Source organism: Saimiri boliviensis, chromosome 10, assembly GCF_048565385.1.
Source record: "Saimiri boliviensis isolate mSaiBol1 chromosome 10, mSaiBol1.pri, whole genome shotgun sequence".
Lineage (NCBI taxonomy): Eukaryota > Metazoa > Chordata > Mammalia > Primates > Cebidae > Saimiri > Saimiri boliviensis.
Window position 1 is genome coordinate 24,652,767 of NC_133458.1, and position 13,207 is coordinate 24,665,973.

At 42.5% G+C, this 13,207-nt stretch overlaps 1 non-coding gene across 1 annotated transcript; it reads right to left on the reverse strand.

Moving 5' to 3' along the window:
- Window positions 1-242: 242 nt before the first annotated feature.
- LOC120365489 (small nucleolar RNA SNORD46) lies at window positions 243-342 on the reverse strand. The gene has a single exon (XR_005580414.1). It is a non-coding gene; the product is annotated as a small nucleolar RNA SNORD46 (small nucleolar RNA).
- Between the last annotated feature and the right edge of the window lie 12,865 nt (window positions 343-13,207).

Sequence of the window (13,207 nt, forward strand, 5' to 3'; positions counted from 1 at the left end):
ATTATTGCATTTTTAGTAGAGACAGGGTATCACCATGTTCATCAGGCTGATCTCAAACTCCTGACCTCGTGATCTGCCCGCCTCAGCCTCCCAAAATGCTGGGATTACAGGCATGAGCCATTGCGCCCAGCCTTGGTACACAATTTTTTTAAAGCAATCACAGGCTCTATTTTTTCTACTGTTCTACCCAAAAGAGCTCCTAGTATTGACCCCACTCCCCTTTTTGTGTCTTTGTTTCTTTTTAACAGTGTAGCTATGACAAGTCCTTGCATTGGCAAGTGACACACAGGTGGCCAAGGTAGCCACAGCGACACTTGATGATACTTTTTCATCACTCCAGCACCCACTTTCAAAGCCCTGTAATGATCTGCCAGTCCCCTGGACAGCTCCTTAGCAGCCACAGCATCTGCATTGTGTCTCACTCTGACCCCAGCTACTTCATAACCTCTAAGTTTGAATCTCCACTGAATGGTCCAGGGAAAGCCATCATTCCTTTAACAAAGCCTGTAAGACATTTGTGGGTTACCAGGCATTGGTAAGGACTAAGGCTAGAATACGAGTGAGACACAGACCTGTTTGAGTTGCTGCATCTAGCCAATCTTGAGAAGATTATGCTACAATGAGCAAATGTTTGGAAAGTACTTTTCATATTGTAGAATGTAAGCTCTAAGTTTCCACATGATCACTGTAGACACTGATTGTACACACTTCCCATGAGCCTATGAAAATGATTTAGTTGGCTTCACTGTCGGCATGGTAGTGACTACACATTGTGTTATTCTAAGCATTTCTTTGCTTAAAGGTTTAAGACGTATACTAATTGCTTAACCACTTGTAAAAATCTAAGAAAACCAAGAAGAAATGTGAATGAAAAATGAACTGATACTCCCCAAAGATTTTCACCAAAGGAAGGAAAGAAAGATCAGGAATGAGGCAAGAAGGATTTTTATTTTTAATGCCAGGTGCTAAAAATCAAACTTCACGAGTAGGGAAGAACACAGCATGGAAAATATTACATCCATAAACTTGAAGACTCCTCTCATGCCCCCATAACTCGTATTCCACTTAGGAAGATGCCTTCTTCTAGGAAGACAAGTTCTCTAGTTCAATTGCTGCACGATTGGAGAGGCAAGGGGGCAAATGTCTGCCATTCATTCATTCATCACCTACAGTGTCCCAGATGACTCGTTCTCAGGGGAACAATATTTGGGCTCAAGGGTTGAAGTAAGAACCATAATGTTTTTGCCCTGAAATACATGAATAAATAAAACATATTTTACCAATGTAAAATGACTATTACTCCTTGACCAGTGATTTTTAAAGATACACTAATGGTGAGAAAATTAGTTTTCTCAATCCACATAGGCTCTGAAAAGTGACCTGGAGAGAACAAAAATGAAAACAAAACAAAATTTAAAAAAAACCCCGAATTGTCCTCTAGAAGCCTAAATTTTGGCCTAGGAAGAGCTCAAGGACAGTCTCTGTTCAGGTGTTTGTTTTCAGGTTTTTTTTTTTTTTTTTTTTTTTTTTTTTTTTTTTGCAACGATTTAGCATTCATACCCCCGATACTCTCCAAAAAGCTAGTGAAGTATATTCCCTTTAGTTTAAAAAAGTCTGTAATTGAGCTTTAAAAAAAAAATTCTTTAAAGTTAAGAACCAAAATAGACTATGGACAAATAAGGGTTTTGTTTGTGTTCTGCCTCTTCTTTTTTTCTGGGCCTCAGTTTCTTTATCTGTAAAATGCAGAGGTTGGAAATTGTGTAGGTTTGATCTTGTCCTGTTCCTTCCAGATTCCCGAAATCACAGATTCCCTCATACCATGACCTTTCCCCAGTGCCACTTAGATTGCTCAGGCCAGTGAAGCTGGGGAAATCACAGTGGATTTCATGAGCTCTGCCCGGAACTGAAGCTTTGTGCTCTCCTTTCTCTCAGCAGGCCCTGGCTGTGCCTGGGCTGGTGTAGGCAGGGCTGGAAGGCAGGATTCTGAGGCCAGGCAGAGTCCGAGGGCTTACCTCCATCACTCAGAAGTGCCTCTGAGACAAACATTTGGTGAGGAGGCAGGGGGGGTGTATAGGAAGGGGGTTGCCATGGCAACCCCTGAAATGTGCAAGCTCCAGACCCATTCCCTGCCCGCTCTGGCCTTGTGCTGCTCCTAGAGGTCTTTTCTGATGGGAGGGGAACAAATATTGGGAGCTACATGGGGATCTGAGCATGTTCCCGGAAATCCTCCTGCAGCCCCCAGCCTCACTACGGCTTCCAGAGGAGGGACCCAGCGCCAAGACACCATATAGCACTTGCAAGCATGCCAGGGCCAAGAAACAGCTTCTCTGTGCCTCCCAGTCTGTCAGCAAGGCCCAACTCAAAGCCCACCTGCTCCCTTCCTCTGAGCCCCTCAGGGTGTTTGTCAGCACTGATGTGCGTTATTTGTAAGTATTCATGAGGCCTCTCAGCTGCTGAAGCCCGCATGTCAGCAGAGTAGTTAGCCTCAGTAGAAACTGTTTACATGGTAAGTCGTGTGTCTAACCATGCATCAATAGCATAGGAAGAAATTGCTGGAGTGGGCAGAGAGATCTGTGCTCAGGCATAAGCTACGGATAAATGAGGGGAGGGGAGGGCAGCGTGGGACTCACCCAGAGAAGCCAGAAAGCTGAAGGAGAGAGAGAGAAAGCGGGAAGGGAAGAGGGGAAGAGAGAGGATGTGTGGAGAGAGAGAGGGAGGGGAAAAAGGGAGAGTGAGACTGAATCGTGAGATAAAAGATTAGCTGATGCTTTGGAAAGGAGGTAAGGATATTAGAGGCCAAGACAGGTACAATTTATTAGGAAAAAACTGTATGTGCATAACACTTCCCAGCTAGAGTAGGGAAACAATTTTGGTTTCAGTTCCTGAACACTGGGGTCTCCAGGTCTCCTGTGCAGGGCAGGCTGTCTGCATTCTTCTCTGAAGCTCCTTGCAGACCCTGTCTGCTGCTGTCTGCAACGACTGGGGGGATTGTAATCCACTTGAAATTCATGAACAAATTCTTGGAATGGCCTCAACTGCTCCCTTTGCTCTTCAACCACAAGCCCGTTCCTGCTGAAAAGATTTCTATTCTCTCGGCCACTCCGCTGCCACGGAGCTGTCAATGCAAGCAGCTGTCGGGCCAGGGTATTTGTACACATGTGAGTTCATCGGAGTTTGGTGTGTGCGTGGCCGAGCTGATGCCAGATTGGTTCATCCTCTTCCACGCTGTTCCCTCGGCTTTTTTCTCAGACTCCCTGGCTTGGAAGAAAGTTCTGGCAAGAGCCTATACGTATGATATGAAAACAAGATTCTGTGTATGCTATATATAGTTGCTCACAGGTGTTACATAAGAAATACATGTGCTATGGGTGTAAAACATGGTCGGAAGACCCAGATGCATAAATCTATTTATTCACAGCCACGTGCATCTGTTTGCAAGTGACACAGTGGTCCCGGCCCTGGTCCAGAGAATTACTTAGGACCATTCAAAATGAACCATACTTGTCAACATGTTCTAAAAGCCAATTAATGAAAAAATGAAAATGTCAAGTTGCTTCCAAATTGATCTAAGTAATATTTTTTGAAAAATGTTCCCAATGAAAGTTATTTATGAGACATTTCCTATCATTTTGCACACAGAAAGCTTTAATGGCTTCCTGTTGCCTGTGGGGGAAAAAATGCAGATTCCGGCTGGTCATTCAGGGTGCTTCCTGGTCTGTACCTAGGATGATTCCTCTTTAAGGCTGTGTTCTCCACTGCTTCTACCACAGAGCTTACTTTTGGTTGTGTCTTTTGACCACGTAAAAACATGTTTCTTGGTCACCTAAAATTGACATGCACCACCAATTTGCAGATGAGCCAAGGCTGAGAGGAACAATGAGCTTATTTATTCAACTAACGTTGAACACCTAGCTGAGCTGGGTTTGGTTCTGGCACTGGGCATGTAGCAGAGGAGGAAACAAAGCCCTGCTGTTCTCATGGAAAGCTTGTATATGAGTGGGGGAGACTAACCCACATGTTACAGAGAGCCATCCTGACTGCAGAAAGGGGCCTCGCCAAGAAGGTGGTCTATGAGAGGAGACCTATGTAAAATGAAGGGCAGTATCTACTGAGATTCAGAAGACAGGTGTTTTTGGGCAGTGAGAACAGCAGATGCAAAGTCTCTGAGGCGGGAGTATGCTGGGAGTATTTGTGCAGCAGCGAGGAAGCCACGTGTGGCTGGGGTGAAGTGAGTGAGGGCAAGAATGGTGGGAGGCGAGGGCAGAGAGGCAGCCAAGGCCAGATCATGCAGAGCATTCTGGTCATGGTCACGATTTGGGGTTTTACTCTGAGTGAGACAGGATGTCACTCGCTGGTTTTGAGCAGACGAGAGGTGTGATCAACTGTGTCTTGTGATAACTCTGGTTGTCATGTGCAGAGGAAGCTACTATGAGGGTCAAGGGCAAAAACTGTGGGACCAGTTAGGCAGTTATTCTAATAATCTAGATTAGGACTGTGGTGGCTTAGACTAGCTGAGCGATAGAGGTGGTGAAAATGGTGGGAGTCTGATGATACTTTGCAGGTGGAGTTGTAGGAATCTGTTATGGAATCAAATATGGAATGGAGAGGGGAATCAGCAATTCTAAGAATTCTGGACTAAGGAATCAAAAAACATTGGGAATGGAGCTATTATTTATTGAGATGGGCAGTAGTCTGGAGAGGGGTGGAAAACTGAGAGTTCTATTTAAATAGGTTTAAACTAGGCCATCCATTGTGCTATGAAGATATATAGTAGGGAATTGGATCTATGAGTCTAAAATTCTGGGGAGAAGTTAGGACTTGAGAAATCGTGTTGGAAGCTGTTCAGATGACTTTAGAGAGTGGGGTTACGTAAAGAAGGGAGGAAGTCCAAGGACTCAGCAAAGAGTGAGAAGGAATGGCCAATGGGACAGAAGAAAACCAAGAGGGGGATTCCTCTGAAGACAAGGAAAGAAAAGCATCCCCAGGAGGAGGGAATGACCAGCTCTGTCAGATGTTGCTGATACATCAAGTAAGATGAAAATGGAGAATCGTCCATTGGATTCAACAACACCAAGGTCATCGATGGCAGTTGTAGTTGAGTGACCCAATTGAAAGCCTGATTATAATGGGTATTATGGATTGAAAATTGTATCCCCCAAAATTTATGGGCTGAAGCCCTGACTTCCATGTGATGATATTTGGAAATGGGGGCTTTGCCTGCCACTCCCACTGCCACCTACGCATGCAGAGGAAAGGCCATGTGAGGACGCAGAAGGTGGCTGTCTGCAAGCCGGGAAGAGAGCCCTCACCAGAAATTGAATGTGCTGGCACCTTGACCTGGGACTTGCAGCTTCCAGAACTGTGAGACAATAAATGTGTGTTGTTTAAGCCACCCAGTCTATGGTACATTTTATGGCAGGATGAGGAGACTAATATGGTGGGCTAGGAGACAATGGAGGAAGGCGGCCACAGCTGGAATGAACAGATTTTGCTGGAAGAGTGTGATCAGGAAAGTTAGGAAAAAACATTGCCGTATGTAGAATTTTGACTTGGACAGTTCCTAACCATTGTGATCAACTTAGTGGGAACCCACAGGTTTGTTTGCTTGTTTGTTTGTTTTGAGGCAGAGTCTCACTCTACTGCCCAGACTGGAATACAGTCATGTGACCATGGCTCACTGCAGCCTGCAGCTCCCAGGTTCAAGTGATCTTCTCACCTCAGCCTCCTGTGTAGCAGGGACTACAGACACGTGCCACCATGCCTGGCTATTTTTAAATTTTTTTTTTTAGAGACTAGGTCTTGCTATGTTGCCAGGGCTTATCTTAAACTCCTGGGCTCAAGCAGTTCTCCTGCCATGGCCTCCCAGAGCGTTGGGATTGCAGGCACACCATTGCATTTAGCCCCACATGTAGATTTAAATGGTAATGTTTTTATGTGCAGGATTTGAAAGATGTGGCTTCACACAGTTCATGAGAAAAAGCCTGGGATTTATGGCCCTTAGTGCAATATGAACTATTGCACAGTGAGGATATCAGAAAGGCACATGGACACTGGCTTTGGCTCCTCAAAGAAGCAGAGCATCTGGAGCAGTGGAATTAAGTGTTCCTAAGGGTCACACTGCTAAAACATGATGAACATGTTACTATGCTGAGCCCTGTGCTTGTAAAAGAGAAGGGTAAACCAGAGCACCTTTGGAGAAATTTTCCAATAGTAAAAATCCATTGAGGAATAAAAGGTGTTCAGCTTAGAGAAGACCCAGGAGGGACAGATCTGTCTTCAGCCACTTGAAGGTTGTCACATGGATGAGAGCTCATACTTGCTTTTACAAATCAAGTATAAAGGTAGTGGAGAAGTGTTTCGGCTATCTGCTGCTGGATCACGAATCATGCTGGAAAGGGAGTGGTTTAAAACAATGATTTATTATTTCTCACGATTTTGTGGGCTGGCTAGGTAGTTGTTCTGCTGCTTTTGCTTTGCCCGGGCTGACGTGTCTACACTCCCATTGTAGACTGGCAAGTCTCTGGGCTCAACCGAGTCCCTTGAACCATGAGGCCTTTCATTCTCAAGGAGGAAAACGTGGGCTTCCTTGCACGGTGATGGCGGTGATCCAAGAGTGTAAGCCCCTCGAAACAGGACTTATCAAGCCTCTGCTTGCATCATGCTTGTCCAATTAGCTAAAGTGAGCTTTATGAGCAAGCCCTGGGTCAAGGTGGAAGACAACAGAAGGGTATGGATTCTACAGATGTGATTCACTGGGGGACCATTAGTATAAAATCTACCACTGACAGATTTCAACACAATATGAGAGAGAACTTTTAAGCAACTACAGCCATGCAATTAGCTACCTTGTGGAGTAGCTGGTTCTCTAATAGTAGAGGTATTCCAACTTGAATTCATTCTCCTATTCACTTAAACATTTTATTAAATACCTGTGTTGTGTGAGACACTGGGTTACCTACCTACTATGAAGAAAAAAAGATGGCTAGAATAAGGTCTGTGAACATGTGACTTTTACAGACCACTGGGAGAAACGGTGGGTGGGGGAAGGAGTTATTGAGAGGGACTTACGGTAAAGTGCAGTAGGAGAGCAGAGAAGAGAGAGTTTCTAGATGGAGTCGGGATATGGAAAATAGAGGAGGTCGCTAGCATCTTTACGAAAGGGATAATATTTTAGCAGAGGAAAGGGAAAAAAACTAATTCCTAATGAGCTCTATTGTGTGCCAGGCACAGTTCCAGACTCTGGATGAATGTTTCACCCTTTAATCTTCATGACAACTGCATCGCTCCCATTTAACAAGTGAGGACACTAGATCTCAGTATGTTTACACAAGAATTGTCAGACTGACCTAAAACTTAAGTCCTGCTCTGGCTGGTCCTCAGTATATTCCTCATAGGAAGCAAGGCTGCCTCCATAAAATTACCATGTACATTACAGTTGAAAAATTTGAAAGTATTTCACATACAAAAGCTCCTTCATCCAAGTTGGTTTTTACAGTTTGAGAAAACTGTTACCCTCATTTTATAGCTAAAGAAACTAAAACTCAGAGCTGTTGACTCCAACAGAGAGGGTGCTTTTGTGTTAACTCTTCTCTCTGCCTGGAATGCTGTTTTCCACAGCTATGTGGCTGGCTCCCTCCTGTGAGTCAGATCTCAGCTTGAATGTCACCTGCTCAGAAAAATATTCCCTGATCACCAAGCCCAATGTGGCTCCCAAGTCTTTGGCTCTCATATCATCCTATTTAAATTCTTTGTGTATCACTTGTTACTGTTTAGATGAACTGATTTTATGGATCTGATTTTCTTTTCTTTTCTTAATTTCCTCAATTGATGATTGTCAATTTCCCCAGCTAGAAAGTAAACTTCATTAGTATAAAAGATTTCATTTTCTTTTTATTTTTCAATGCTCAGTTGGATTTTAATTTCACAAATCAGATATGTATGTTATACTTTAGTCATATTTATTTTTATTTTCACACACTATTTTTTGTTGCTTAATAGTTCTTCTTATATTTCATCACTTTTTTCTAGTATCATTTTTCCTCTTCCTAAAATACATATTTTAGTTCAGACATTCCTTTAGTGGAGGTCTGCTGTAATAAACTTTTTATATGTCTAAAAATAGCTTCATTTTCCCCCTTTTCTTGAAATATAGTTTTCATGCATATATTTAATACAATTCTCTGTTGGCAGTGATTTTCTCTTAGCATTTTGAAGATATCATTCTACCACTTTCTAGCTTTCATTGTTGCTTTGGAGGTCAGCTGTCAGTCTAATATTTGTAATCATGATTTCTTGAGTACTGCTTTTCCTTCTTCTTTTAAAAACCTCCCTGTTTATAAGATCTTCTTTTTGACTTTGGTTTTCTACAATTTTATTATGATGTGTCTTGCTTGGAATTGGTTGAATTCCCTGAACCTGAGAAGTAGTGTTGATATGGTTTGTCTGTGTCCCCACCCAAATCTCACCTTGAATTGTAATAATCCTCACATGTCAAGGATGGGGCCAGGTGGAGATAATTGAATCATGGGGGTAGTTTCCCCCATACTGTTCTTGTGGTGGTAAGTCAGTCTCACAGGAACAGATGGTGTTATAAATGGAAATTTCCCTGCACAAACTCTCTCTTGCCTTCTGCCATGTAAGTAAGATGTGTCTTGCTTCCCCTTTGCTTTCCATCATGATTGTAAGACCTCCCCAGCCATGTAGAACTGTGAGTCCATTAAACCTCTTTTCTTTATAAATTACTCAGTGTTGAGTATGTTTTTATTAGCAGCATGAGAGCAATCTAATACAGATATCAACTCTGAAAACTTCTAAACCATGATCTTCTCAAATATTTCTCCTTCCTTTATTCTCTCTATTTGTATCTACTGGAACCCCAGTGATACTTGTGTTGCATCTTCTCATTCTTTCTTTCCTGTCTTCTGACTGCTTATTTATATTTTTCACCTTTTTCTCCCTCATGTATTTCAGGTAATTTTTCGGCTATCTCCTCTGGTTTGCCAGATATACTTTTGCTGTTTCTGATGTGCTGTTTAGCCTATCCAATGAGTTTTGAATTTAATTTATTATGATTTTACTTTAAGGAGTTGTATTTGGTTTTTAAAACTATTTGGGTTAACTTTGATAATCTCTTGCTCCTTTGTAATATTATAAATTCCCTTTTATTTCTTTAACTATGTTAAACTTATTTAAAATTCTTTCTCTGATAATTTAATACCTGTAGGTGCTATGGGTCTGATTTTGCAGTTTGTTGTTTCTGCCGATTCTTACTCATGTTGGCTTGTGTTCCCATGCATGTAGGGATTTGCTCTTTATTTGTAAAAATTACAAGAGGTCTAAGTTGAGGGTTCATTCCTTCAGAGAGAATTTGTGTTGTTTTTGCCAGATGCTTAGAGCACTGTCAATCTGGGAACACTTTAAACTAAGTTTGGAGTTTTTATTTTTTTCCTTCTCGACCCACAGGTGGTATGAATTCCAGCCTTGAAGCCTTATAGATATTAGCCTGTGGTAGGAAATATTAGGTAAGATATTTTTCTCCCTGCCACCTTCCTTCTCTAAGGGCCAAGGCTGAGTCAGAAAAATCCTCTCTTGTGTAGCCACTGAGGAGTCATTTCATGGGCATTCCTGCTAATAAAAGTCCCGTTCCACTCGGGTTCTAGGATTTTTTTTTCTCGTCTCTTATCTGTCTTATATGTCTCTAGGCCATTAGGAAATCCAAGGATTTCCTAAAGGAAAATGCTTCTGTAGCTTACTTATCCCCATTGAGTTTTATTCCCTTATATTTATTTCCTCTGACTGTTTTCCTTATTCTCCTGGTAACTCAGCCATGGTTTAAAAATATGTTTTATGTTTTATCTAGCATTATTGATGTTCTATGCTGGGAAGGTGTTCTCCCCTCATTTAGTTCAACATATTGCCAGAAGCAAAAGTACCTATTCTTATTCCACACTACACCACTTTGCCTTCAAGCCCAACAAACACATTCAGAGATGTGGCCAAAAGCCATTTCTGTTATGAGCAGTGTTACTAGGATCCTGTTCCCCTGTTGTTAGAATTTCCCTCTTTCTCCTAGCCCCTCTACCCATAAAGAAAATCAAGAGTGGCCGGGCGCGGTGGCTCAAGCCTGTAATCCCACCACTTTGGGAGGCCGAGGCGGGTGGATCATGAGGTCGAGAGATCGAGACCATCCTGGTCAACATGGTGAAGCCCCATCTCTACTAAAAGATACAAAACATTAGCTGGGCATGGTGGCACGTGCCTGTAATCCCAGCTACTCAGGAGGCTGAGGCAGGAGAATTGCTTGAACCCAGGAGGCGGAGGTTGCGGTGAGCCGAGATCGCACCATTGCACTCCAGCGTGGGTAACAAGAGCGAAACTCTGTCTCAAAAAAAAAAAAAAAAAAAAAAAGAAAAAGAAAGAAAATCAAGAGCGTTGGTATAAAATGCAAGGCCAATATAGCTGGATCGTGATAAGAAATGGGAAAAGAGGCATGAGGATAAGTTCGAGATGTAGATTGGAATCAGATTGTGAAAGACTCTTCAGGGGCCACTGGTTTTTATTCTGAGTCAACTGGGAAGCCATTGAAGGGTATTAAACGGGAGAGGGATGTGAACTAATTTTATTTAAAAAATACAAATGTGGATGGCAAATTCTTGAAGAGCAGAAGTGGGAAAGAGAGACAGGCTAGGAGACTACCGCAGGAGTGCAGATAAGAAATGGGGGTAGCTTGAGGTAGTATGGTAATCATGAGATACAACAACAGATGGGTACGTTATCTGTTGCTAACTAATTACTGCCAAATTTTGCAGGTTAAAACAGTAAACACTTGTATCTCAGTTTCTTTTTTTTTGAAATGCGTTTATTATACTTTGTGTTCCGGGGTACCTGTGCAGATTGTGCAGGTTTGTTACATAGGTATACACATGCCATGGTGGTTTGCTGCATCTACATTAGGTATTTTTCCTAATGCTATCCCCCCACAACCCCCACCCCCTGCTATCCCTCCCCTAGCTCCCCACTCCCCAGGCCCCAGTGTGTGATGTTCCCCTCCCTGTGTCTGTGTGTTTTCATTATTCAACACCAACTTATGAGTGGTATCTTATAGTTTCTGAGGACTAAAAATCTAGGAGCAACTTAACTGGGTATTTCTAAATCAATCTCTCTCTCTCTCTCTCTCTCTCTCTCTCTCTCTCTCTCTTTTATTTTTTGAGATGGAGTCTTGCTCTGTTGCCAGGCTGGAGTGCAGTGGCACAATCATGATCTTGGCTTACAGCAACCTCTGCCTTCTGGGTTCAAGCAATTCTCCTGCCTTAGCCTCCCAAGTAGCTGAAACTATAGGCACGCACCACCATATCCAGCTAATTTTTGTGTTTTTAGTAGAGACAGGGTTTCACCATGTTGGCCAGGATGGTCTCAATCTCTTGACCTTGTGATCCACCCGCCTCGGCCTCCCAAACGCTGGGATTATAGGCGTGAGCCACTGCTCCCAGCCCAGTGTCTCTTATGCTGAATTCAATCATTGGCTGGGACGGCAGCCATCTCAGGGTTAAACTGGACTAAGAATTCACTTCGGAGCTTACTTGTGTGATTGTTGGAAGGCTCAGTTCCCTGTGGACTGTTGGCCAGAGGCTTTCATTCCCTGCCACGTGAGCAATCTTTTCATAATCTAATCTCTAAGTGAGATACCATCAACTCAGCTACATATTAATGGTCACACAGTCCAACCCTTGTACAGTGTAGGGGGAGACTATGCAGAGGATGAATATCAGGAAGTAGGGCTCTTTGGGGGCCATCTTGGCGCTGCCTACCATAATGAGTGTGAGATCTACTTTGGTTGTAGAACAAATAAGACTTTACTCATGAATTTGTTGTGGAATATGAGGAAAAGGAAGGAATCAAGGATGGCTTCTGGGTTTTTGGTTTGAGCTACTTAACGCAATGGGAGCCACTAGACGAGAAACATGTTGAAAGCCGGGAGAAACTGCGAGTTCTATTTTCAACTTCTGAAGTTTGTGAAGCATTTTAGATACTCAGTGAACATGTCAAATAAGCAGTTTGAATGAATAATCCTGGAGCTCAGGGGAGAGCTCAAACAGAAGATTAAATTTGGGAGTCATAGCCTATGGATGAATTTAAAACCTAGGCACTGGACAAGATCACTGAATTGCAGTCATTCTCAAGCTTAGTTGCCTATTAAAAGCTTTAAAACATTCCAACACCAGGCCATTCTTCAAATCAATGAAATCAATATCTCTGGGGGTGGCACCCAGCCACGAGTATTTTTTAAAGCTCCCCAGTGATTCTATTGTACAGTCAAGTATGAGAACCATTGGCAAGGGAGAATTATTGACAAGGGAAAAATGTCAGTGAGAAGAGAAGGGTTCCTGGGACCTCTACATGTATGTGAGGGTAGAGGATCATAGTGTTGTAGAGAGGTAAAGTCATGGCAGAAGGCACAGCCTCTTTCACAGTACCTGAGAATTTGGTTGATCCTGTAGTTTGTGTGCTCTTGAGCCACTGAATTCCACATACAGAGGTTATCATTTGTGGCTAGTGAAGAGCATAGATAACCTTGGAATTTCAAAACATAAAAAATTGAATCCACGGATTCCATTTTGCAAGGCAATCAGACTTAATTAGACCCAAAGTATTTACCAAGCATTCTTCTGGCCTTTTTAATTAAGGATGAAAGTTAAGCAATTTTGAATCTGACACTCTTTAAGAGTGGATGATTTTGTGCAAAGATGTGGCTGGATTCCAGCTGGAAGTCTCTGAGGTCAGGCTGTAAGAGGGAAAAGAGTAAGTATCCAGCCCAGTTTAACTTCAAGTTAACGATAGCATCCCAGTTTTTGCATGTGTGAACATTTTGTGCACTTCATTGTTAAGCAGGTATTTGGAGGTATTTTTTCAGTTGCGGGGATTTGTGCATTTCAGAGATTCATTTTCTAACATCAAGACATCTGTTTGTTACCCTGCTACCTCAAACTTTTGCAGACTGGTGTACTTCAGTGAGCTAAGAGATCAATGGCTTACAGCTACGTTCTTGACCTTTCTTCCTGAGATGTTGGAACTGATCATGACCCCATTAACTTATTTTCCATGACCATTGACTAACAAATTGAACAGGTCATATTTGTAACTATTTATAAATAACAAGGTTATTTATAACCTTGGAAAGTATATAGCATACTCCCTTATCCCATACCTG